This window comes from Triticum aestivum, chromosome 3A (assembly GCF_018294505.1).
Source record: "Triticum aestivum cultivar Chinese Spring chromosome 3A, IWGSC CS RefSeq v2.1, whole genome shotgun sequence".
NCBI classification, from domain to species: Eukaryota; Viridiplantae; Streptophyta; class Magnoliopsida; order Poales; family Poaceae; genus Triticum; species Triticum aestivum.
Window position 1 is genome coordinate 407626082 of NC_057800.1, and position 27067 is coordinate 407653148.

Genomic DNA, 27067 nt, shown 5'->3' on the forward strand with positions numbered 1-27067 from the left:
GACGATTCATGTTAACAAGCCGTGTGTGTTGTGAGCAAATGATTGCTGGTATACAATTGTCAGTGATTTATGAAATCATCGCCAACGGGTTCCATTGTTTAGTCTGTGTGCGATGTGATTTGCTCTGTCTACAGAGCGTCAACATATATAATTGAAGAGACAGCATTGCAAAACCAAATTAAGTATACAATTACACAAGTGACTACACACATAACATTTCCACACACCAAAGTAAGCAATTACATGCATACTAAACAAGGAGAAACGAGGATCTAATCATCTACCTATTGTTGCGACAATGCTTGCCATTGGTCTGCTTCCGGCTGGATCCCTGGCCGTTTTGGGGAAGGAGGCACTTCCTCATGTCAACGATCCGCCTGTACATGTCGTATCTCATGTATGCCTCCTTGGCCGCGTACACGACGTGAGCTTTGTCGAGTATCTCCATCCATGCCGAGTGTCAGGCACGCTTCTCCTTGTTGCAAGAATCCTTCATGTCTCTATAGTAGGGGTCGATGATGGCCTCGGCGAGGTGAACCAATGAGTCCTTCTCATGCTCCTTGCTTCCCCGGATCTTGTATTGGCCATGGATATCGACAAGATTCTGGCAGGCGATGCCTGAGTTCTCGAGCACCTTTACATCATTGGTGATGTCCACCATAGCAAACATGTAGTGGGGGTTGTTGACAAACCTGGTGAAATGCTCACAAGGCCTTATAGCCAGGAAGTAGTGGTAGATGAGGACATGGTGGTGCACGCACATCTGGGCAACGATGACCTTGGGACGAGCCCGGCACGAGTGCGGGTGTACTCGAGGTCGAACCCGACCACCTTGTACTTCTCCTCCGCAAGCAACAGCTCCAGGATGTGGATGGAGTGCTCCACCCAAACCGGGTCATTGGTGTACACCACCGAGAGGTCCGTGAACCTTCTTTGGGTGTCCACCACGGCATGCATGGTTAACTACTGCTTGTTGTCGGCAGCCGCTCGGAGCGCCATTGGAGCGCGCAGGATACCCTCTAAGAATTTGTCGTGGCGGGCGTGCTTCTTGCAATGGTGGGGCGCGATCGAAAGGTTGAGGAGACACAAGGGTTAAATGTACGCTGTAATGAATGGGGTTTGGCCGACCTGTAATCATCACATCTTGTCACGATGTTCATAGTGGAGGATTCCAATGCACGCTTGACAACGCTGCACCACAAATGTTTTGTTTGACCACGCGTGGGCTCGAAGAGGCGCCAAATGTATCGTCAGTGAGCCTGTTCCCGCTCTACTGTGCAAGCTTCCTGCCCGGCTAGTTTGGCCACGCGTCGGCTAGAAGAGGGAGAAATCGTGGGCGTTTATTGGCAAAAAGTTTGTAAAAACGAAGTGTGTGGAATGACTTCGGTCATAAGTTTACCCGTGGGTGATGAGGTTAAAGTTACACAGAAGGGTGATGATGGACACTCGAGTGCGATAATTAATTCCGCGCTCTACAGGGCACACGGTTGAAGAAGCCAATCGTGTGCAATAATGTCGAAGATCACAGTCGAGTTAGCTATATAGATCGTGTGCTATGAGACCAACAAGGTAAACATATTCGATAATGGTTAATAAAATCTAAGATCATTGCATCTTAAGGTCAAAAATAGTGCTACCAATATACGAGTCTCATAAGATGCCATTTCAACGATTGTACCACAAAAGCTCGAAATATTACAAGGTTCAAATTCCAAAGTTATATGGCTCAAATTCGAATATTACATGGTTCAAACTGATATTAGAAATGAAATTCAGCTCATCAGCTGCAAATGCTCGCGCTGATCTGCTGGACATGGATATCAGAGAGGTTCAAACTAATATTACCACTTCTAAGTCTGGTTTCAAAACCTCATAATTTTTGCAAAGGGGTCAGCCACTGAGAAGTCATATATGGGGTTGATACGATGACTTATGATTACTCTGTCATCTGAAGTTCCAAAATGAAATTCAGCATTTTCGGCGCCTATTCCATTCTACCGCACGCGCCGGGGCTGATCAACAAGCCATTCATTTTTGCGAAATAAATGTAGGGAAAACCTCATTACCTTCAGCAATTTTGGACATTACTACATGCCTATTTGGTTTGCAGGATTTGTAAAATGCACTAACATGCCATCTTTGATCTGACATGATTAACATGGGCATTTGATTACATTCTAGAAAAATGTAGCCTTCTTCACAAGAGGTTGGAGTGGATGAAAAGTTCCCTAAGAAAACTAGTACACATGAATCCAAAGGAGAAATACTTATGGATTGTAACCATATGGATCAAGCAACCAATATGGGGGAACATGTATGTACTGATATCCTCCAAAAGAATCCTTCAGAAATCGTAGTACATTGTCATTGTAAACTTGGAAAAAGGTGTCATAAATTGAACTCCCTTATGGTTAACATTTAACAGGAAAGGAACATCACCTCGATATATAGCTTCTCCAGGCACGAAAAGCATCTCAGGAAACTAACAACTTGCTCCAGGTTGGGGCCGATAGATTCTAGTGCCAAGACCTTCACTATGCACAGTCTCGGGATCAAGCTTGTCTAAATCATTTTCGGGATGACAGACGAACAAACATCTTGAAAATTAGAAATAATGTTAATTTGTAGAAGGAGAGGTAGAAGGCGGCTGTTGTACCTGAACGGGTGTGGATCCACTAACAAGTTCGGAGTATTTGTCAGACGAGTAGCCCACCACTTTCAATTTCGGCGCACAAAAGACATTGATTCTTGTTGGACCTTCTTGATAAACTACAAGTAATCTCTCAAGTGCAGGTGTGTCCTCAATGACCATACCGTGGTACACATCTTGTGATGTCTTCCTGCTGCACCAGGAACACACATAAATTGTCCGAAGAGTCATGGAGGTGATGTGGAAGCTACTCAACCCATTGATCACCTTAAGACGAAGGTACTCAAGTGCAGTACAGCCACGGAGTAGGCGCTCCATGCTGACGTTTGGGAGGCAGACGGTGACGAGCTTGAGGTGCTTCAGTCGTGGTAGAATAAGAGCGGGCACGTCATTAAGGGGGATGGCAGTTCCTGAACTTGACGACGTGTAGCTTGGGCGCGAGGCAGAGCGTGGACGCTGGCAGCGAGCGCATATGCCCATCATTAAAAGTGAGCTCCTCGAGCTGATCTAGGGTGGGGGGTCGGAACCAGTCGTCAAGCTTGGCTCGGTCCTTGTCGTTGGAACGGAACTTGCCCATTCTAAGGCCTATGGTTGGGCCAAGGTGACTATCGAGGATCTCAGAGAACGCATCCAAGCTTTAGCCATGGCAGAGCTCGTGGGTGTCGATGAGGTCGAGAGGGGTGGAGTTCCATAGGGGGCGCCACCGCTGGGAAAGGACGGTTGTCCGTGCCCCATATTTGTTTCGGAGGAGGGAGATGATGATTGTCAACATATCATCGTGGAGGTTGCTGATGAAGTCTAGGCCTGCTGGAGTCACTTGTGGTTCTTGCTCGCCCTGCCTCCGCTTGTTAGCAGCCCTGTTCTCCACCTCCAGAGTCTCCTTGTCAGCGGTGCTTTCTGATAGAAGTGGGAGTACAGTGAATATTTAGTTAAAACATGGCAATAGAAAAGTGTATTGGTAACTAGAAGTTATTAGGTAGGAATAGTAAGAAAATGGGATAACAATTGGTTGCTTAAATACTACACAATTCATTTGATATTGCTGGGTAAGTCAACATGCAGATACTTGAAAAGAAAACTTACTTCGAACAAAGTCTGGACGGATGATATCGTCGAGAAAGTTAGCATATATCTCATGACCAGGCCCTTTTATGTGCAGTGTAATTATAGTGCCAGCTTTCAGTACATAAAACTTAGAAATTTCTTTCCAAAGGCCAGTACCAAAATAGGAGTCGCCACGTTCATCAAGTCTTATAGTAGCAACGATTGTAAATCCATGATTTGTGTTCAGTATGACATCCCTGTAGTCTTGATTTATGTAAAGGGAAAGATTGTGCACTACATATTCTGTTGCATAGCAAGGGACGCGCTGCAGAAAATGGTAGGATTGTTAAAGAAAATATGGTAACATGCAAATATAGGCCCAAATTGAAAGAATTGTACAATAGTTGAAACCGAAGGACAAAAATCTATAATTAAAAAGATAGGGTAAACATGATATCATGGAAATATGGGAGCAATGAAAGGACAATACATCATTAATTTGCCTCATATATAAAGAAGAGGGAAAAAATCCACTTTGACGTATATGGTGCATGTGGCACCTTTTATCCAAATGTAGCAATGTTTAGAATATGTTCAGGAAAGCAGGCCATGCCAACCGATTTAGGGTGAGATTGAACATACCGCGCGCATCCTCAAGTCATCTGATACGGTGAGATGAATGTCTGGCGGAGGCTGCAAAGTCCTGATGTGTCTGCGCACTGTACACTCTATGAACAGAAGAAAACCCTCAAATCAGCTGGAATAAAAATGAATTCACGGCGATTTCCACCGTGTGATTAAAGGAGGCAGATAAACATGGATAAGAGATGAGATAATATCTCATTAAATTAGTTACCTTATTGTCCATGAGAAAGAACCCTCAGTATGGCAGATTCCGCAACCAAGTGGAGCTGGGTCGACCATGAGCAACGTCGAGAAAGTTAATGGCGATAGGAGGTGGCAAGCCAAAGTGGCGAAATGCGGTGGGCTTTGTCGGCAGCCTGGTGGTGGCGGCAGGCGTCGAGCTAAGTGGTTACTGCCGCGATAGGCGGCGCCCTGCATAGACGCGGAGGAGCTTGTGCAGGTGTGAATGGGGACCGGAGGGGGTGGCGGGCGGGGTGAGGGTTTTTGTGATGTGGGGATGGTGAGGGTTTTCTTTTTCTTTTTTGAATTGGGTGATGAGGGTTTTTTGTCCCACAAAGAATTTTGGAGGCAACAGTTTGCTAGAGCCAACTGTATGTGATTGACGCAACAGGAAAAATCAAAGTCATTTCACACGGTTCCAATTTTGGGAACCGTGTGTGATTGACGTATTACCTCCGTCCTGGTTTATTGGTCCCCTTTGTAATTTATACCAAATTTTTGACCAAATATTTAACTAAGAAATATTTATGCATGTCACCAAAAAAATTATCATTGAACACTATGCTCAAATACCCATCCAATGATATAATTTTTGCTGACCTGCAGTAACATTTTTTCAGTTAAATCTTTGGTCAAAATTTAACACAAATTACAAAGGGGGCCAGTAAACTAGGACGGAGGTAGATTCCATCAACCGAACTGATTGCATCCATATCCCATGGATAGACATAAGTAAGCATAGATTAAACATACTCAGACATAGATAATAAGAGTACACGTACACAAGCATAGTTCAACCATAAGTACATAGTTCAACCGTCATTAAGCATACTCAACCTTACATAGTTTGGTCCCACATCTCACCTCACATGCCAGCACAATCCTGAAGCTTCTCCATGTATTCGGTGTACACGTCGTGCGCCACCCTGTGAGAATACTTCTGCTTGAAGGAGCTAACGGCCCGTCCTCTTGCATGCGCCAGAACACTTAGATACGCATCATGAAGCTTGTGGTTGCAAAATGGGCATCGATAGCCGCTGTTCCAGGTCCTAATACACCTGTTATGCATTCCTGCTAAAGCTCCCACAGGATTTGCCTCTTGTACCTCCTCCGGCCATCTTCATCCTCGCTGTCCACATTGTCAGACAACACATATACAAATAGTAAAACAAATTTGGCATCAAATCAATGTTTACATGTCGTGAAGCAGGATTAGGAATTTATGGCTATTTAATTATACATATCCAGAGATTATGGTTCGATTTTTAAGCACGGCCGTCCTTGTACAGACCAATCTTGAAGAAAATAATGGCACAAACATATATGTAGGTCATTGAAAATCAATTGTCAAGTCCTAGCTAGGAATTATTAGCACGAACACTAACCCTAGTCGAATTACTAGCAGAAATCGTTTGCACAGATGAAACAACTAATCACTTATCACTTGTACCATTCAAACAATCAATACACTACATGATCTAACGAAACTTACTCGGATTTCATGGATTGGGAGAACATAACCACAGGATTTCTATTCCAAAAAGGGGGAGACGGGAGTAACCAGAGAAACCCTGGGATCTATTTGACACATAAATGGGTATAGATGACTAACAAGTTGTCCGTCGTCGTCGGAGTTGTCGTCGGAGTGGTCGTTGGAGTCATCGTCGGGTTCGTCACCAGAGTCGGTGTGCAACTCCGCCTCCGGTTGTGGAAGCTCGACGATGTCAGGGTGCAGGGATAACTCGCCAGCGTGACGGCAACCTCTGTCTCCATCTCCTCGCCATGCTCCGGTGCTTCAGCAGCCCCGGCATCACCACTCCCTCCGATGGGGCGCTTCGGTGGCATCCTCATACACAGACGGCTTTGAGGACTGAGAGTGGCATCGCAGATGCAAGCGGAGAGAGAGGATTGTGTGTGGCGAGGATGGCGGGTGCGCCCGCTCGGATGCACCATTAATATGAAGTAGTGGGAGAGAGGCGGGCAGCAGTCAAACCGCTGGCTCGCCTCCCGGTGAGCCTGCGCACCGGACTGCTGGCATGCCTACCATCGTTTCACACAGCTAATCGCACACCTCCCGTTGACACTGTGCAGTGAGCACGCCTCCATCAAACACACACCTGCACGCACACCTCCCGGTCTGCCAGCGCGGCGGACTTCTCACATGTGTCCCATCAACTCACGCTTGCTCACACGGCACATGGGTCACGTGGCAGCATGTATATTGTTTTTCTATTTGGATGATTAATTACGTCACTTTATTGCTTAACCGAAGCATGGCACGTATGCATTGTTGGTCTAACGCTCACGGTTCGAATAAATAATCCGTTTGGGATATTGGTTCCCAATTATTAATAATCTCTCGTTTGTAATTAGATAAAGATTACATCAAAACAGGTCTCAAATTTGACAAAAAAAGTACAATGCCACTTTGTATTGGTGTCCATATGACAACATGATAAGTTTCATGAACTTCAAATAAGTTTTGTATGTACTACAATTTAAAAATCAAGATTCTCAATGTTTGAAATTTCTTGCACGGGGAGTAAACATGCACCCAGTGAGACACATGTGTTTTTGCAATTCATTTAGGTGCACTCTCACGTGTGCATGTAGCTCAAATTTTATTTTTGCATATTATACCCGTAGAAAATCAATCAATTAATGTACTAAAATGTCTTAACGATCTTTGTTTCTTTTGAAATTAAAACGTCCCTCCTTTGGTAACATATGTTCACCGCGGGATAATTTAACATGCATCGTAGTTGCGGTGGATTTGCGGTGTGTGTGTGTGGGTGTGTGCGTCTAGGGGGTGGCGGGTGGCTCGCTGCCACCATGTGGGTTGGCCGTTTTGTTAGGCAGGTGAACATCAGAGTCGTGAATTTGTTATTTAAAACATTACACAACCCTTTCATACATACATGTTTTGGCCACATGTAGTCGATGGTTGTCCTACACGACACTCGATACTCGTATGTGACGCTTCTTGTGGGCCCGCGAGGTCGTCGTCCATCACTGTCGTGGAAGTGTCACGGCAGATGTCCTCGTAGAAGGACTTAGTTGTGGAGCCATTGCGACGAGGTTAGCTTAAAGGGGTTAAACGGGACAAAAGACACGGAGAGTTTATACTGGTTTGGCCCCTCGCGGTGAAGGTAAAGGCCTACTCCAGTTTGAGGTGGTATTGCTAGGGTTTCGATTACCAGGGAGCAAACACGCTTTCCTGGCTTTCGACTTGTTCTTTCTCATCCTCAGTCGTTGCCGGGTCGTCCCCTTATATACATGGGTTGATGCCCTGTGGCCTACAGAGTCCCGGCTGGTTCATACAACGTGTCCGGCTTGGTGACTTTATCTTACATGCCTTATATTACAATTCTACATATACATGGCGGTTTACACTTCATGGGCCTTAAGCCGCCTTCAGGTTTAGGCCTTTTACTAAGCCTGTCTATGAACCGCCATTTTTAATATCCTCTTGGGCTCTATTTAGATGAACCGCCCTAGGGATGACCCGGCCCCTCCTGGGCGGGTCATATCTGATAGTCATATCTCCAACATTAGGCCCCAGGTTGATTTGAACTTTTTTCATGTCAACCTTCGACATTTAGAAAAATCCTTCTTCATCTGATGTGAAATAGTGTAACCCGCCATGATGTCATCTCCAGAAATTTCGGAAACCCTCCATGACGTCATCTGCCATTAACTTCGCACATGACATAACATATCTTTAACAGATCTTTTACCTTTAATGACCTTCCGAAAATCGAGGCGTTCAATTAGTTGGATAATCATCATCTGGCCTCCTCGTTTTTCACGCCCACCTGTTACTCTTTTCCTTATAAATAGGGTCAACCGCCTTCCTCTCATTCTCCTTCTCGTCTTCTACCTCCCTTCGCAACACATCTGCACGTCGGAACACCAGCGCCGCTACGAAGCTCATCGTCTTCCTCAACCTCGGCTGCTGCATCAACCTGAACGGGACCAGAAAACTGCGGCGCCCCTCCACTGTTCCGTAGATCCAATAAGTACTTCTCTCTTTCTCTGTTTTAGTAGATCTCCATTAGGGTTTCTCTGTTCATCGGTATTCATCATCGTTCTTCCCCTTCATCGTCCCAAATCCATAGTTTTGATCTGAAAGTAGTACAAACCTCGCGCGGTAGCAGTTTTAGCACCTGTTTTTTATACTAGAATATACCCTTGTTGCAACGGATCTCATCTAGGCACCTCCACTTTCTTGCTGCCACCACCTTATATTTAGGATTTATTTCCTTTTTCCTGAACTGCCGCAGATTCAATCTCATAGCTTCAATCTGCAAAACTTGTTTGTCCCCATACTTAGTAAAATTTTGCTCGTGTCAGATGTTTTGAATACCAATACGTGTCATGGCGGCTTACATATCCGGGTTACAATTCATCGTCCCAAATCCATAGTTTTGATCTGAAAGAAGTACAAACCTTGCACGGTAGCAGTTTTAGCACATGTTTTTTATACTAGAATATACCCTTGTCGCAGCGGATCTCATCTAGGCACCTCCACTTTCTTGTTGTCACCACCTTATATTTAGGATTTATTTCCTTTTTCCTGAACTACCGCAGATTCAATCTCTTAGCTTCAATCTGCAAAACTTGTTTGTCCCCATACTTAGTAAAATTTTGCTCGTGTCAGATCTTTTGAATACCAATATGTGTCATGACGGCTTACATATCCGGGTTACAATTAATCATATATCATTAGTCCTCACTTAAGCCGCCATTCTGAACGTATACTGCAACTGTTAACTTGTGATTCCACTAACTGACTTGAACCGGCAAATTACTTCCTCCCTTTAGGTCTTCCTTCTTTAGTCATGCCACCAAAGACAGTCTATACATGCAATTGGGTCCCCTCCATCGTCACTGAGGGCACATTCAAAGCCTTTATCAAAGTCGGGTACTTGCCCGCAAAGAGTGTTATGCATTACTGCACCCCTGAACCGGGCGACGAAAGACCTTAGCCAAAGGATGGTGAAGTCATTGTATTCACTGATCACATGAACCGGGCCTTCTCACCGCCCGGCTCTAAGTTTTTCCGAGACGTACTGCATTTCTTCCAACTCCATCCTCAAGACATCGGACCCAATTCCGTGTCAAATATCTGTAACTTTCAAGTCTTCTGTGAAGTATACCTTCAAGAGGAGCCCAGCATCGACCTATTTAGAGAATATTTTTCTTTGAACCACCAGAATGAGTTCACCAACGAACCCAGCTTGGAACTTGGTGGAATCTCGATTCAACGCAGAAGAGACGCCATTTTCCCTTATGCACTCCTGCCGAGTCACCCAAAGGATTGGAATCAGACGTGGTTTTACTGCAAAGATACCTCTTCGGCTGACGAGAATCCACTGTCGAGTTACCGTGTCGAGCGCCTGGATTCAAAGCACAATCTTCCTGAGAAGCTTACCACCGCTGAACGGGAAAAACTTGCTCCTACCATTGCAAAGGTTACAGCTCTGCTAGGAAACGGTTTAACTGGTGTTGACCTGGTCAGGTGTTGGGTTTCTTGGCGGATCATCCCTTTGAGTCGCCGCTCCGGCTTAATGTGCACTTATACTGGTGATGTAAAAGATCCACTGCGCCACAGCTCTGCACCATTAACTAACGAGGCAGTAAATGAAATGTTTAAGTCCCTTCTGAATGAAGATCCAGAAGATTGCATTAAAACGGGTCTGGCCCCTTAATGCAAGCTTAACTCGCCACCGGATGTGAGTCTCTGAACTTATTTACCTTTACCTCATTATTCAAACTTTTTACTCAACCTTTGATAACTTTTACAGGCTAAGTCTGATTTTTGGAAAAAGTCATATGATCATGAAGCTGCCAAGAAGGCCAGGGCTGCTAAGAAAGCTGCCAAGAAAACCGTCAAGAAGAAGAAAACCAAGAAAAAGAAGAAACCAAGCGCCTCTGATCTGCTTAATCTGGATGACACCTCTGAGTCGGAGGTAGCCCTTGACTCTCTTGTCTTGTTTTTCAGTCATCTTATTGACACTGACTATTATCAGGATGACATGGGAGCCAGCCAAGCAGTTGAAGAAGAGGTAACTATTATTTCCTCCGACTCAGAACCTTTCCCAAGACAGAAACTTCGGCGAGTAACCCGGAAAGTAAGGTTTTCACACCCCTTGGCTTATTTAGATCCTCACTTTCTTTTGAAATGACAGCAACACGAGAATCGGCGTCAGGCCCGGACCAGCGGAGGTGAAGAATTATCCTCTGGTTTACCGAGCACTCCCGCTCCTCGAAAACGACAAAACGAGGTTCTTTTTTAACTTACTCATTTATCCTGCTGGCGGGTCTTATTTGCCTATCACTTAACTCTGTTGATGACTATTATCCAGGAACTTGCCCGTTCTTCTTCTGGCAACTCATCGCAAACTAAGTTGCCGGCTTTTAAAACTGCCCCTGGGTAATACCACTTAATTTTATTCTGAAGCTCTTTATACTCTTATAGTTATACTGACTTGTCATAACCCATGCAATGGTCAAGAAAAGCCTAACAAGAAGGCAAAGGTGACCAAGCCAATTGAGGCACCTGAAAACTGGAGCGGCAAGTCCCTGTACCTGAAACTTCCAACCAACAGCCAGAAGAACCTGCTTCTTACACTCAAGCTGAGATGCATGACCTCTCTGTTGATCAAACCAACATTGACTCTTTAAATACTGAACTGTCAAGCTCACTTAAACCGTTAGAGACTTACGCTGATGACGTTCTAATCACTGGCATTGGTTTTACTGAACCAGGGAACCCAAGTATTTTAGCCAAACATTCTGCCAAGCAAGAAGTCATCGAGAGACGGAAAGTGAGGTTTGATGTCTTCCACTATGCTCAATTGAGCAGTAGTGAAATATTGTCTGGTTATCTCAACCAAGTACACTCCAGCCGCGATTTGGAAATTGAGATGGTGGAACAGATGCACCAGAAATATGAGGTATGTCATCCGGCTTTAAATAAGTTATGTACCTCCTGCCAGCCCCCAAGTCTTCTGGTTATGATAAGATTGAATAATGTGTAGACTTAGAAGAATCCATAAGCTTCTGTCATATACTCCCTCTAAGTCCCATTTAAAATTAAATCGGACGTTGAATTAGTCTAACTTAGCATCTGTAGCCCCCAAGGGATGGTTTAATCAACATGAATGAGCCGGTCCTATTTATCACTGTGTAAGAAAGTAGAGTTTAACTGCATAGCCCCCATGAGTCGGCTGAGACTGTTTACAGCACATCTGGCTCATCATTAATAAGATGCAAGCAATATGCATTAGCCCCTAAGTGCCAAGTAGTGTTGCTTGCAAAGTGCTTGGGACTTTATTCATAAGAGCCGTTTCCTAGAAAAATTGCGTTGATAAACATTAGCCCCCAAGTGCCAAGTGTTGTTGCTTGCAAAGGACTTGGGACTTATATAAATGTGCTGATAACTCTGTGCTTCATACATGCTGCTACTGCTGAACTGGAGTCTCAATTGAATGATGCAAAGACTCGGCTGGCGGCTCAGGAAACTGAGACCCGGAAAGCTGAGTCAAAATTCCAGTTTAGCGTGGCTGAGTTGGAAAAGCTGAAGACCAATTTTGAGGTGAAGAAAAAGACTTGGGCTGAAGAGAAGTCTGCTTTAACACAGCGGGCTGAGAAAGCATAAGCAGCTCTTCAGGAGGTAACCACTGAGCTCACCGGCTTAAAACACCGTGTATCTCAGATGGTTTCTGCTATCTTCAGTGAGTCACCTTGCTATTCTTCCAACGTGAGCACTTGTCGTAGTAATGTAAACCGCCATCTAACTGATATGTGTTTTCCTCAGGTCCCAGGAGTAGCGACCTTAATCAGGATATGCTTGTTAAGCTCAAGGCGGTCTATACCCTTGTCGAGCAATTGTACACCGGAGCTCAGCGTACCCTTGCTACCATCTCCCCAACTAATCAAGGACCCAACCTGTTAAGTGATGTGTTGAAGAAGCTGTCCATATTACCCACCAGACTTCAAGAAATTAAACGGTCTTGTGCAAGAGCCGGAGCTGTGACAACCTTGAGCCGTGCCAAGGCATGGGTACCAAAGTTAGACCCGACAGATGTGGGTAGTGGGTATACGAGCTTAAAGGAGGATGGGACTTCTTTTGATCAGCAAGACTTCGCCGCCTATGTTAAAGAAATTCGTCCTCATGCAACAGTCATTGCTGAAGAGACCAACCTCTCCAAATATCAGCCGGCTTACGATGCACACAATCAGAAGATGTCTACCCCAACGTATAAAGTGATGGACATGATTCCTTCGATTCGTAAGCACACCTTCGCCCCTGAAATTGACCCATCCAACCTTATCGATGACGAAGCTAAATTCTACGCCTTACTTGTCTTTGATTGGTCAAAACCAAACTTCCAGACGGCGGAGGAGGATGAAGAACCGGCAAGGGATGAACCAGAGGCCTCCAATCATCAAGGCCAAGAAGATTGAACCGCCAGGCGGTTTCGATACTTGATCTTTGAAAAAACACTTGATCTCATTCGGCTCATGAATCCATGTAATAGGGTAGTGAAAACTTGAATCTATCATGCCATCGTGCATGTTTCTGCTTTTGCGCAACACTGTTAACCCGCCATTTGAAAAGATGATCCTTTGATTCTTATAACAGTATTGACTTATGTGAATCAAACCTGCTTATTTTCTTGCGCACAGATAAGTCACAAGTGTCCGGCGGTATGATACCCAATTAAGGCCATTGAGGACGAATAGTCCATAATCAGGGCCGATCTAACAATTATTAAGTAGAATGTCATACCTGTGGTATATACTTAAACTACTGGCTTATCAGCTTCATGCAGTTAGAGGTGTTAGAGCTATAACTCTAAACATGATACTCTGGCAACTTAGAATCTGTCCACCTAACGGGTTGTAGAAACCCAAAGTATGCTTCAAATATGAGCCGTAAACAGGGTAGCTGGGCCCGACTTGCAAAAACTAGAAGGCAGCGAAAAAACCATATAAAGAATACAAATAAGAAATCAGAAAAAATTCGAGGCTTTTGTAGGCTGCCAAGCCAAAATGTCTTCTTCAATGAAACTAGCCTGAGCCATTGGATTGTTCATGCATTCCGTGAGCCTGACTCACAGTGTGCCCAATCGACATTTGAACCCTAGATAAAGTCTGGTCTTGCTCAAAGACTTATCAGGAGTAAAGGGGGCCAGAGTAACAGCATACATCACGGGCCGATTTATCCAAGTTTCAAGGAAGGCGGCTTATGAAGCCTGGATTCATCCTGACTATCTATAAACTGTGCTCTTGCATGACAAGCCGCCGTTTGAACCTTAATCGAGCTCAGATCTTGGTCGAATACGCCGTAAAGACTGATCGTTAAGAGTTCGGCGGGTCAATCAGGATGACCTGATGGAGTTGAAGCAGCTAGTTACAGGTAGGATGATCCGGTCAGAGTTTGTTCTCTTTGGTCGAATACGCCTATGTTTGAACAAACCTGGTCAAGAGGGTAGTAACGTTATGTTCTCTTTGGTCGAATACGCCTATGTTTGAATAGGAAGCCCCCAAGTGACATGCTTACAAGTGTGGCGTTGAGCCGATCAAGAGGGTACCGACAGCTATGTTCTCTTTGGTGAATACACCTATGTTTGAACAGGAAGCCCCCAAGTGATACACCGACGGATCGTGCTTATCAGGGACCTATGTTTGAGTTGTGCTGCACATCCAACTCTCTTTGGTCCCTGAAATTGTGGGCGTCGAGCCTCTTAAATGATGATAAAGACTCAGCTTCGAGGAAGTGAAATTACAGAGGCCCTAAATTGTCAGGGATGCCGGTTTTATTATACTGCTTATAATATATACATCAGGTAACTATGTACATCATGAGAGCCAGAGGCTCAAGTATAGTCGGGCCGAAGATGAGCAATGTTCCACGGCCGACGGGTCTCCTCCTCCGATGTATGTGAGTCCTTGTTGTCTCGAACATCGATAAGGTAGTATGACCCGTTATGTAAATTCTTGCTGACCATGAAAGGTCCTTCCCAAGGCAGTGATAACTTGTGCATATCTATCTGATCTTGGATGATCGAAGCACTAAATCGCCTTCTTGAAAGGTTCTGGTTTTGACCCAGCAGTTGTGATAATGACGTAAGTCTTGCTGATAAATCGCCGAACGAGCTGCCACGAGATCACGCTCCTCATCCAATAAGTCAAGTGCATCTTGACACGCCCTTTCATTGTCAGCCTCAACATAAGCCGCCACTCGGGGTGAATCGTGACGGATGTCACTAGGGAGAACCGCCTCTACCCAATAAACCATGAAAAAAGGAGTGTAACCCATAGACCTGTTGGGGTCATATTGATGCTCCATAACACTGATGGTAACTCCTCTACCCAACAACCCGGCGTTCTCTGCAAAGGAACCATAAGCCAGGGCTTGATACCTCGTAGAATCTCCTGATTTGCTCGTTCTGCGTGACCATTGGATTGAGGGTGAGCCACGGAGGAAACATCAAGCCGGATATGCTCCCATTGACAAAACTCTTCCATAGCGCCTTTAGAGAGATTAGTACCATTATCCATTATAATGTTGTGTTGAAAGCCAAAACGGAAGATCACCTTCTTCATGAATTGAACCGCCGTTGCCGCATCACATTTACTAACCGGCTCTGCTTCAACCCACTTAGTAAGCTTATCAACTGCCACCAAGAGGTGGGTCTTCTTATCCTTGGACCTCTTAAAAGGCCCAACCACATCAAGCCCCCAAGTTGCAAATGGCCAAGTAATTGGAATCATCCTCAATTCTTGAGCCGACACATGAGCTCGTCGTGAAAATTTCTGACAGCTGTCACATCTGCTTACCAAATCCTCAGCATCAGCATGAGCCGTCAACCAATAGAACCCATGACGGAAAGCCTTGGCTACAAGAGATTTAGAGCCGGTATGATGACCACAGTCTCCTTCATGGATCTCTCGTAAAATCTCACAACCTTCTTCAGGAGAGACGCAACGTTGAAACGCCCATGTGACACTGCGGTGGTGCAACTCCCCATTGACAATCATCATTGACTTAGACTGTCGGGTTATCTGTCTAGCCAAGACCTCATCCTCTGGCAACTCACCCCGTGTCATGTAAGACAAATACGAAACCGTCCAGTCATGAATAGCATGAAGAGCCACCACCAATTGCGCCTTCGGATCAGGAACAACAAGATCCTCCTTTGTAGGCAATTTAACGGACGGGTTAAGCAAAATATCTAGAAACGTGATAGGTGGCACCGGCTTACGGTGAGACCCTAGCCGGCTTAAAGTATCACCCGCCTCCTTCTTCCGGCGATCAATATGCTCAACTTGGTAGCCCTTGAAGTGACCTACAATGGCATCAACCTCTCATCAATAAGCCGCCATAAGCGGATCCTTAGAATCCCAAGTACCAAAAACTTGCTGAGCCACCAGATCAGAATCGCCAAAGCACCTCACCCGGCTTAAGTTCATCTCCTTAGCCATCCGAAGGCCATGGAGCAAGGCCTCATACTCAGTTGCATTGTTAGTACATGGGAACATTAGCCGGAGAACATAAGAAAATTTGTCACCTCATGGGGAAGTTAAGACAACTCCAGCCCCCGAGCCCTCCAGCTGTCTGGATCCATCAAAGTGAATAGTCCAATATGTGTTATCCGTCTCTTCCTCAGGTGCATGTAACTTTGTCCAATCATTGATTAAATCCATAAGTGATTGGGACTTGATGGCCGTACGTGGCACATATTTTAAATCATGACGTCCAAGCTCAATGGCCCATTTAGCAACCTGGCATGTGGCTTCCCTGTTTTGAATGATGTCTCCTAAAGGAGCAGAGCTAACCACAGTAATTGGATGACCTTGAAAATATTGCTTAAGCTTTCGGCTTGTCATGAAAACCCCATACACGAGCTTCTGCTGGTGTGGATACCTTTGTTTGGACTCGATAAGGACCTCACTGATGTAATAAACCGCCCATTGAACCGGGTACTCCTTGCCTGCCTCTTTCCTTTCCACCACAATGGCTACACTAACGGTCCGGCTATTAGCAGCCACATATAACAACAGAGGCTCTTTATCAATAGCGGCATCAAGCACGGGCGACTCAGCCAACTATTTCTTCAGATCCTCAAACGCTTGATTAGCAACATCACTCCAAACAAAGTGATCCGTCTTCTTTATCATCGGATAAACGGGGGATAGCCTTCTCACCCAACCGGCTTATGAACCGCCTTAAAGCCGCAATACGACCCGCCAGTCACTGAACATCATTGACACACGCCGGTTTAGCCAAGGAAGTAATGGCTTTGATCTTCTCCGGGTTAGCTTTAGTGCCTCTGTTAGAAACCAGAAATCCCAAGAGTTTGCCTGTTGGTACACCAAAGACACACTTAGCCGGGTTGAGCATCATCTTGTAGACCCGGAGATTGTCAAACCTCTCCTTCAAATCATCAATCAGGGTCTCCTTCTCTCTTGACTTCACCACAATGTCATCTACATAAGCATGAACATTGCTCCCAATCTGATTGTGAAGGCAATTTTGTACACACCGCTGATAAGTCGCCTGGGCACTCTTGAGCCCAAAAGGCATAGACACATAGCAGAAGGCTCCAAACGGAGTAATGAAAGTTGTCTTCTCCTGGTCCTTAACTGTCATCTTGATCTAATGATAACCAGAATAAGCATCCAAAAAACTCAAACGTTCACAACCCGTTGTAGCATCAATGATTTGATCAATACGAGGGAGAGCAAACGGATTAGCCGGACAAGCCTTGTTTAAGTCCGTGTAATCCACACACATTCGCCAAGTGTTGTTCTTCTTAAGCACCAGCACTGGGTTAGCCAACCACTCAGGATGGAAAAATTCAATGATAAAATCGGCCGCTAAGAGCTGGGCCACCTCTTCACCAATGGCCTTTCGCCTTTCTTCGTTAAATCGATGAAGAAATTGCTTAACCGCTTAAACTTCGGACCAATGTTAAGAGTGTGCTCAGCGAGTTCCCTTGGTACACCCGCATGCCTGAAGGCTTCCATGCAAAGATGTCCCGATTCTCATGGATGAACTCGATGAGCGCGCTTTCCTATTTTGGATCCAAGTTAGCACTGATGCTGAACTGTTTAGATGAGTCACCAGGGACGAAGGCAATCAATTTAGTATCATCTGCCGACTTAAATTTTAATGAAGGATCATGCTCTGTGGTTGGCTTCTTTAAGGACGTCATGTAAGCCGGGTCAACATTATCCTTGTAAATTTCAGCTCCTGCGTTGCACAAACTGATTCAGCATAAGCCGCATTGCCTTCCTCACACTCTAGGGCCACCTTGCAACTCCCATGCACTGCGATGGTGCCCTTGTAACCCGGCATCTTAAGCTGCAAGTAGACATAACAGGGCCTTGCCATGAACTTAGCATAAGCCGGCCGCCCAAACAGAGCATGATAAGGGCTTTTGATCTTGACCACTTCGAAGGTTAAAGTCTCAGACCTGGAATCATGCTCCTCTCCAAAGGCAACTTCTAATGATATCTTACCCACCGGGTAGGCTGGCTTACCCGGCACGACACCATGGAAGACAGTGTTTGACGGCTTAAGATTTTTGTCAGTCAGTCCCATGCGACAGAAGGTCTCATAATAAAGTATGTTAATGTTGCTACCTCCATCCATGAGTACCTTGGTGAATTTATAGCCCCCAACCTGAGGCGCCACCACCAAAGCCAGGTGACCCGGATTATCAACCCGGGGCGGATGATCCTCACGACTCCACACAATAGGTTGCTCTGGCCACCACAAATAACGTGGCACCGCCGGCTCAACCGCATTCACGTCCCTCTTATGAAGCTTCTGGTCCCCCTTACATAAGCTAGTGGTGAAGACATGATACTGCCCACTATTCAACTGCTTCGGGTTGCTCTGATAACCAGACTGCTGCTGTTGTTGATTCCCCGATTACTCCGCTGATTATAATCACTATGGTTGCCATGGCCTTGAAACCCGGAACTTGAACTGCCGCTGCCATGACCGGGACCATGAGACCCGGACCCGGATCCGCCATTCGGGCCATGGCGGCGCTGGATGGATTCCCTAAAGCTTCTCATTATGTTGCAATCTTTCCACGAATGAGTAGTCGGCTTCTGATCCATCCGTGTTTTGGACACGGCTGATTTAACATTGCCTCAAGGTCGAATCCTGTCCTCGGAGCTGGTTGTCCCTTATGACGCTGGTTATAATTGCGCATAATGGTGTTAGCCACAAAGTCATCAGCTTTGCGCTTACCGTTGCTGCCTTGATTGGTAGAATTGTATTGTTGTCCCTTCATGCCGCCACTCTTCTTTCCCTTTCTTGATCTTTCATCCTCAGAGTCGGGGTCCTTGGTACCATCAGAGTCGGCATACTTAATAAGAGCCACCATTAGCTCCCCCATGTCGTTGCAATGACGCTTGAGCCGCCCAAGCTTCTGCTTGAGTGGAATGAACCGGCAGTTCTTCTCCAACATCTGAACCGCTGAACCGACATTGATATTATCTGAAGAATGTATGATGGTCGAGACCCGGAGTACCCAGCTAGTTGTTGACTCGCCCTCAGCCTGAACACAAGAAACCAAATCCACAATCGACATAGGTTGCTTGCACGTGTCTTTGAAATTCTGGATAAAGCGGGCTTTTAGCTCTGTCGATGACCCGATGGAGTTAGCCGGCAACCCCTTCAACCAGGTGCGAGCCGTCCCCTCTAACATCATGGTGAAGTACTTTGCGTATGCAGCCTCACTAACATCCAGCATCTTCATGGTCATTTCATAACTCTCCACCCACGCCTCAGGGGGTTGATCGGCTCTATAATTAGGCACCATACGAGGGCCTTTGAAGCCCTTGGGCAGGTGCTCGTTTCTTAGAGCCGCCGTTAGACATAGCACACCAAAAGCCTTAGAGGTTACACCCACCTCAACTGAAGTTGTCGATAAACCAGCGCGTGCTAATGAGCCGCCAGCTCGGCCTCCCGACGCGCTCTACCCTGGCCACCAAATCTAGTGCACCGGCCCCATTGCGCGTCGGGTCATGTCCATGAGGTTGGTTACGGTGCTGCTCCGTACTCGAGACTGCTGGTGAATCAATGTGCCTACTGTAGCTCCGGCTTGGACGAGGGGTTGAATGAATCCGGTCACGGTAGTAAGAATAAGCCTGTTGTTGCACTAAAGCTGTTTGAAGAACCTCCCTAGTTCTTTGGGTTTCAACCGCCGTCGGAGTCTCACCCTCAACTAGCAAAGCCGCCAATCGCGTTGTCGCAGCAATCATGTTGTCCAAAGGGGTGGAATAGTGACTCGGCGGTGTTACCACGTGTTGAGGCAGGGTGTTGTTCATATACGGAGAACTTGTCACGCACGGCTGACCCGGCACCCCACCGCCTGGCGCTTCAGTCATCCGATTAACCACCGGCGGGTTACTGGCCCCAGCTCTAGGGGTGTTGAAGAGGTCCCTTGATTCATAAACGGAGGGGAGATGACCCCGATACTTTCTCCTCAAAACTTCGTTCGACGCGTTCTGATCCACCATGAGCCGGTATGAATCTGTTTGAATCTGTTGTGCCTAGGCACTTAAAACGGCTGGCTCTGCAGCCATCCTGGCACTTTATGCTGCTAATTCCGCCTTAGCCTGCGCTATCTCATCACGCAACTTAGCTATCTTTGCTTTGTGCTGCTCCTGGTTGTCTAGGGTTACCTCAACCTCCATCAGAGTCGCCAAAACATCCAATAGATCTGTTAAGACTTGAGCTGGCGGGCGAGCTGACCCACCGGCACCTGCAGTTGTCATCGCTGCCGCACCAGATGTTATAGTCGCGGCGGCTGTCGAGCTGAAAACTGGCTGAGTGCCCGCCATGAAGATCGCCACCCTGTTCGATGGCTCATGGGAGTCCGGAATACTCTCGCCATCGGAACAACCCCCAAGTCGTCTGTCTTGCAGTTGATACATCGAATTGGTCTTGCCCGTGGACTCATCATCAGAGCAGATTTCTGTCTCACCAACAGACACAGAACCTTCCAACTCAGCCCCGTGGATAAATCCAACAAAGGCACGTCTCACAGCAGGTTGAACTCGGGCGGGTCGTGCACGCTGAGCCGTCTCGACGATGTCAGTGCAGATGTCTGGCTCAGGGCCCGGCTCACCGATCTTGCCGACGAAGACGTGAATTCCACCGAAGGGGACCCGGTACCCGTACTAAATTGAGTCGGTTTCGGGGGCCCAGCCTGCATCGTCGTTGTAGAGCTTGCCGCGACGACTCTTGGTCATCCGGCCAACAGCATATCCCTTAATCCCTTCGAAGCTGCCCTTTAAGAACTCAAAACCACCGTGCGTGAGCCCCACGGTGGGCACCAACTGTCGTGGAAGGACTTAGTTGTGGAGCCATTGCGACGAGGTTAGCTTAAAGGGGTTAAACGGGACAAAAGACATAGAGAGTTTATACTGGTTCGGCCCCTTGCGGTGAAGGTAAAGGCCTACTCTAGTTTGAGGTGGTATTGCTAGGCTTTCGATTACCAGGGAGCAAACACGCTTTGCCTGGCTTTCAACTTGTTGTTTCTCGTCCTAAGCCGTTGCCGGGTCGTCCCCTTATATACATGGGTTGACGCCCTGCGGCCTACAGAGTCCCGGCCGGTTCATACAACGTGTCCGGCTCGGTGACTTTATCTTACATGCCTTATATTACAAGTCTACATATACATGGCGGTTTACACTTCAGGGGCCTTAAGCCGCCTTCAAGTTTAGGCCTTTTACTAAGCCTGTCTATGAACCGCCATTGTTAATATCCTCTTGGTCTCTATTTAGATGAACCACCCTAGGGATGACCTGGCCCCTCTTGGGCGGGTCATATCTGATAGTCATATCCCCAACAATCACTTTGACGAACAGCCGACAATGAGGTTAATTTGACCAGCAAGGTAGAATCTTTTTTGTTTGTGTTATGGTGGTATATAGTGTGCGTCGAAGAGGTGGGAGGGGACTAGCATATATACTATACGTACGCGTCCGTGAATAAGTACACCTCACTCAGTGACGGTGTCCTGAACTAGGGGGTACTCACCACGTCATCTCCCGATCTGCTAGATTGGGACGAGGACCCCCATGGCCGTATACTCATGGGCCAGTTCTGGCAGTTGCCGCATACATGGAAGATTCCACAAGACTTGGTGATCAAGACAAGGACTCCTCCCCACCGGCGTATTCGGCTAAGACTCTTGTTATCCTAGGCCTCTGGTGCATTATATAAACCGAGGCCAGGTGTAACGCCCTCGATGTGGCTATATCTCCCACGTGTCGAAGCACGACTTAGAGGCATAACCGCATTGAAAGCAATGTCGCAAGTGAGGCAATCTTCACACAACCCATGTAATACATAAGGGAAAGAGATACATAGTTGGCTTACAATCGCCACTTCACACAAATACATGAATAAAGCATTACATCATCCAAATACAATCAGGGTCCGACTATGGAACCAAAATAAAAGAAGAACCCCAAATGCGACAAGGTCTCCGATCGACCCCAACTGGGCTCCACTACTGATCAACTAGAAGGAAACAACACAAAGGACAAGATCTTCATTGAGCTCCTCCTGAGCTTGGTTACGTCATCTGCACGGACTCATCGGCACCTGCAAGCTGGTTTGGAAGTATCTATGAGCCACGGGGACTCAGCAATCTCGCACCCTCGCGATCAAGACTATTTAAGCTTATGGGTAAGGTAAAAGGTATGAGGTGGAGCTGCATCAAGCGACTAGCATATATGGTGGCTAACATACGCAAATGAGAGCGAGAAGAGAAGGCAAAAGCACGGTCGAAAATCTATGATCAAGAAGTGATCCTAGAGCAACCTACGTCAAACATAACTCCAACACCGTGTTCACTTCCCAGACTCCGCCGAAAAGAGACCATCACGGTTACACACGCGGTTGATGCATTTTAATTAAGGTCAAACTTCAGGTTTTCTACAACCGGACGTTAAAAAATTCCCATCTGCCCATAACCGCGGGCACGGCTTTCGAAAGTTCAAATCCCTGCAGGGGTGTCCCAACTTAGCCCATGACAAGCTCACACGGTCAACGAAGGAATAGACCTCCTCCCGAGACATTCCGATCAGACTCGGTATCCCGGTTCTACAAGACATCCTCGACAATGGTAAAACAAGTCTAGCAAAGCTGCCCGATGCGCCGACATCTTGATGGGAGATGCACATATCTCATTCTCAGGGCAACACCGGATGAGACATCCTACGAGTAAAACCAGCCCTCAAGTTTCCCCAAGGTGGCCCCGCAGTCTAGACAGTTTGGACCAACACTTAGACAAGCACTGGCCCGGGGGGGTTAAAATAAGATGACCCTTGGGCTGGCCTAACCCAAGGGAAAAAGGCTAGGTGGCGAATGATAAAACCAAGGTTGGGCCTTGCTGGAGGAGTTTTATACAAAGCGAACTGTCAAGGGGTTCCCATTATACCCAACCACGTAAGGAACGCAAAATCCGGGAACATAACACCGATATGACGGAAACTAGGGCAGCAAGAGTGGAACAAAACACCAGGCATAAGGCCGAGACTTCCACCCTTTACCAAGTATATAGATGCATTAATTAAATAAGATATATTGTGATATCCCAACAAGTAAACGTGTTCCAACAAGGAACAACATCTCCATGTTCCAACAAGGAACAAACTTCAATCTTCACCTGCAACTAACAACGCTATAAGAGGGGCTGAGCAAAGCGGTAACTTAGCCAATCAACAGTTTGCTAGGACTTGGTGGGTTAGAGATTTGACATGGCAATTTGGGAGGCATGATAAGCAAGTGGTAGGTATCGCAGCATAGGCATAGCAAAACAGCGAGCATCTAGCAAGCAAAGATAGAAGTGATTTCGAGGGTATGATCATCTTGCCTGAAATCCCGCAAGGAAGAAGAATGAGTCCATGAAGAAGACAAACGAACATAGACGAACGGGTCCTCACAAACGCGACGTTACCGGAACCAACCCGAAGAAGCACACCAGAAAAGAAGCACACAACATAGTAAACAACCAACACATGAACATGGTATGATATGCGGGATGCGGTATGCGATGCATATGCACGATTTGACAAGGAATGCATGAACCTGGCCTAAACTTGGAAACCAAGTGTGCCACTGGAAAGATGGGATGAAATCGCTTGAAAACGATATAAAGAACGCCGGAATCGGAGTTACGGTTTGGAAATGGCAAGCGATTCAAATATGACACCGGTCTGCGATTTACAGCAAGTAGCCATCTAAATGAAATGAGATGAACATGCTACAGCACTCAAACATGACAAAAAAATACATGGCAGGGATGCATTCAAGATGCTTAACAAAAATCTAGCACTGAGCTATGGCCAATTCATCCATTAACAGGTTTAAACAAGCATGGCAAAAATGCATATGGTAAACAGATTTCAGACTTAGTGAAATTAACACTTGTCTGGAATTTCAGATCAGATAGCACTCTTTGGAGCAACAAAACTACATGCTACAGGACCTGAACATGGCAAAGTAAAACATGGCATGGAGCTACTCAAAAAGCTTAACAAAAGTCCCTTAGTGACCTTGAGCCAAAAGGGATCAGAAAACACATTTGCAAGCATGTGAACATGGCAAAACGTAATCAGTTTCCAGACTTAGTGAAAACTGGAGCATCCTGAAAACAGATATCAAGTAGGCATGTTTACGAGCTCGATGCACTCACTACAGAGCAAGTCATGACAATCTAAGCATGCACCCATCAAGAATACACAAAATGCAAGCTAGACATGGCAAGAACAATAGCATAGCATGCATGGATCAACTACAACATCATCGGCAAAATCGCTAACAAGTAGACAATCTGCCCAGATTCACGAAATGACAAAAGTAGAGCTCGATTGACTCAATCTAGGGTGCTCCGTAATTGCAAACAAAGACATGGATGGATAGAGCACTACAATATTAACAAAACTTCCTTACTGATTATCCCCAAAAGAGGCACGGATCACTAGGAAACAACATGAACATATGGCATAATGAGATAAACAGATCAAGGACTTAGTGGAAATGCTAAGTCCCTGAAATCAGCATTACCAAGTGCCTCACTTTGCAAGCTTGTGCTAGTCACCACACACATGACAAAAATACATGGGTTGCACCTCTGGATAGATGGCAACACCCTTAACGAAACATATGTAGAGCTCATGGGCATATCATGCACACAATAATCATGGCAAAAATGACAAATATCTAAATGGAGCAGCAGATCTGACAATTAACTCAAGTAGCACTCTTCTAATAGCATTTCGGGCATCAAGATGACCTCAAATGAAAACGATGTAATGCGACGAAACGATGTACTCTCTGAGACGAACATTTTGATATGCTATATGCTTAAATCGGAGTTACGGATGCGGAGTTACGACATGATGAATATGGGCATACGAAACGTGGGAAACTCGGAAACCGAGGTAAAAGTCAAAGGTGTGGAAACCAAGGTTCGCCGGCGCGGTTCTCGCCGGAGACGGCGGGGAGAGAGATGGGCCTCGCCGGAGATGGCCGATCCGGGCCGGATCTCGCCGGATCCGGCCGGATCTCGGCGCGGGGCAGTGGAGGAAGGCTGCCGGCGGGGTCGGTGAGCGGCGCGGCGCTCATCGCCGGCGATGGCCGGAGCTAGAGGAGGCGGTGGCGCGCTCCGGTCAGGAGGTAGGCGGGCGGCGCGGCGGCTAGTCGACGATGACGGGGCGGCGGAGACCGAGCGCGGCGCGGGGAGGCGAGCCTCGGGCGGCGGCGGCGCATCGGCGAGCGGTGGCCGGCAGAAAAGGTCGGCGGTGGCGCGGGGTCGCCGGTAGGAGAAGCTCCGGTGGCGGGAGCGGCGCTGGGGCGCGGGCCGAACGGGCGAACGGCGGCGACGGCGCGGGCTCGCGCGGGCCCGATCCGGGTCCCGCGGGCCGCGCGGTGGTGGGAGGAGAGAGAGGGTGAGCTGGCGCGCCCCGATTGGCTGTGGCCAGCGGCGGAGGTGACGTGGCGGAAGCTGATAGGGCAGAGTGACGTGGCCGGGCAGGGTGGACATGTCCGGCCGCCGGGCGGACATGTCCGGCGGTGCAGGGAGGACGAAGGTTAGGGTTTGTACCGCGAATATTTCAGAGGGGATCACATATATATAGGTAGAGGGAGCTAGGAGAGTCCAAATGAGGTGCGGTTTTCGGCCACGCGATCGTGATCGAATGATCGAGATGATGGAGGAGGTTTAAGTGGGTTTTGGGCCAAAATGGAGGGGTGTTGGGCTGCAACACACACGAGGTCTTCTCGGTCCCTCGGTTAACCGTTGGAGCATCAAACGAAGTTCAAATGGTACGAAACTTGACAAACGGTCTAACGGTAGTAAACCAAGGCCGCTTGGCAAGTCTCGGTCCAATCCGGAAATGTTTAATCCCCACACACGAGAAGAAGGTAGAAATGACCACCGGAGGAGAACGGAGCGCCGGAATGCAAAACGGACAACGGGGAAAATGCTCGGATGCATGAGACGAATATGTATGCAAATGAAATGCACATGATGACATGATATGCAATGCATGACACGCAAGCAATGACAAGGCAACAACAGTGAATAACTGAACGACACCTGTCACATCGGTCTCGGGGCGTTACACCAGGCTAGTCGATAGATCATATACAACAATCATACCATAGGCTACCTTCTAGGGTTTTAGCCTCTATGATCTCGTGGTAGATCAACTCTTGTGCTACCCATATCATCAATATTAATCAAGCAGGACGTAGGGTTTTACCTCCATCAAGAGGGCCCGAACCTGGGTAAAACATTGTGTCCCTTGCCTCCTGTTACCATCGATCCTAGACGCACAGTTCGGGACCCCCTACCCAAGATCCGCCGGTTTTGACACCGACATTGGTGCTTTCATTGAGAGTTCCGATGTGTGATCGGCAAAAGGATCGATGGCTCGTCTGCAGGTCAACTGTGATGCCGGCATCTTCGTCGCCGGCTTGACTGGTCGCCTTGGCTCGACTGAGGACCGTGCTCCATCTTCAATCGTCATGTTCGGACAAGGGCCTTCATCAACATCAACTCCGATCTCTATCAAGATCATGGAGGAATCATCCACGGAGCTCGGGGGCTCAACGTCAACATTGACGTCGGGCAACCGTACTGTTTTTTCGAACAGCAAACTTGTATCTGCTGCCACCACCTCTTAGAGGATTGCTTTGATGATTCCTTTGGTGGAATTGTGCGGAATTGAGTCGACAACAGCCATGCAAAATTTCGTCGAGTTCTGATGGAGGAATCTCCGACAATCTATGATATACCGGAGCCCTGTTAAATTTGGACGGGAATCTGGACGAGTTTAGGGCGTGGTCTCCAGAGCCTAGCTCGGAGGTCCTTTGGAAGATCCAACCGTTCATCTACTGCGGAATTCCCATATCTACCACCCCTCCAAATTTCAGCTCGATCCGACGGTTCAAACTCC